Below are 1,487 nucleotides of genomic sequence, written 5' to 3' on the forward strand. Positions count from 1 at the left end.
CCATTAAAAAATTTGAAGAAAAATCAGAAACTTCAAATTTACAGAACATAGAACTTTGACTTAATTATCAAATAATTTATATAGTTTTTGTAAAAATTTGATATAATTCTCTATGTCGGGGATGCAGAAAGTTCAAGAAATTTACAATCAGATGAATTTTTTTGTATTTTCTATTATTTTAATTTTATTTTTCCATAATATTCGTGGAAATACTGACAATAATGACGAAGACTTTAACCAACTAATTGTAGGAGGTTACAGAAACGATGACAGTTTATTAACAAAGTTTATAGTTTCTATCAGAATTGGAACTTACCAAATCGCTTACGGTGATAATGATATATGTGGTGGAGCTATCATATCAAAACGCACTATTTTAACTGCTGCACATTGTATAGTGTTCATGTAAGTTTATTCACAAAAGTATAAAAGAAATGCATTCATAATAAAAAAAGTATGATTTAGCAATTCAACTGAAAAAATCCCAATCTCTGAATTATCCGTAATTGCTGGATCAAGATTTCGCTTAAGAGCCACAACCACAACTCAAAAGATGGCGGTAAGTAAATCACATGTGCACCCACAATATGACCCAAATATTTCAAAGGCAGATATAGGTATCTTGCAATTGCAAGACAGTCTTATATTTGATGGTAGGACTGTAATGTCAATATCTATAGCAAAAGAAAAGCCTGGGCTTAATATTAAATGCACCATAGGAGGTTGGGGATCTATATATTATGTAAGCAAGCCAGCTTAACTTCACAACTAGTGATTATTAAGCTGTTATATGTTTCTTTTAGCTTGGCCCATCTCCAGATAATATCTTATTTGCTGACCTGCAGATATTACATAATGTAGTTTGCGAAGCTTTTACGAAAAATTTTTCTAAAGGTATGATGTGTGCAGTAAATCGTAGAACTCCAGAAATGGATTCCTGTCAGGGAGATTCAGGAGGACCTCTTATATGCAATGAACTTTTATGTGGAGTCGTTTCTCACGGTATAGGGTGCGGTTGGGGATATCCTGGTATATACACAGATGTTGCTTACTATCGAAGTTGGATAATTTCACACAGTGGAACCAGGCAATCTAAAAATTTGAATAAATTCATGATTATCGAACTCTTATTGTTCTTATTTTTACTATAAAATATTCGTTTTTTAAAGTATGCTAATGGGTATTCTTATTTCATTGATGGGTATTGCAAGGTGATATAAAAATTCCGTTTTATGTGTATTAAGATTGAGTGTTAATAAATTTTTTTAAAAAATATCAGAAATATATTACAAAACACCTGTAGATACATCAGTAAGTTGTACCACATATATAGCATAAATCCTACATAATTAATATTTATCATTGTATATGGATGTTTAGATTTTGCCGTATTTTATTCAAAAAAAAAATTTTTTGATAAAGTTTAGTAAGTAAGTAAAAAAAATATTTTATTTATTGATTTCTAATTAAACTTTTAAAGTTAAATT

General features: G+C 29.5%; 1 long non-coding RNA gene across 1 annotated transcript; it reads left to right on the top strand.

The window, feature by feature from the left end:
* The first annotated feature begins 218 nt into the window (after positions 1-218).
* Positions 219-687, top strand: LOC119670785. Its single transcript, XR_005251732.1, has 3 exons — positions 219-405; positions 466-559; positions 612-687. It is a non-coding gene; the product is annotated as an uncharacterized LOC119670785 (long non-coding RNA).
* Positions 688-1,487: the final 800 nt, after the last annotated feature.

Source organism: Teleopsis dalmanni, chromosome 1 (genome assembly GCF_002237135.1).
Source record: "Teleopsis dalmanni isolate 2A chromosome 1, ASM223713v2, whole genome shotgun sequence".
NCBI classification, from domain to species: Eukaryota; Metazoa; Arthropoda; class Insecta; order Diptera; family Diopsidae; genus Teleopsis; species Teleopsis dalmanni.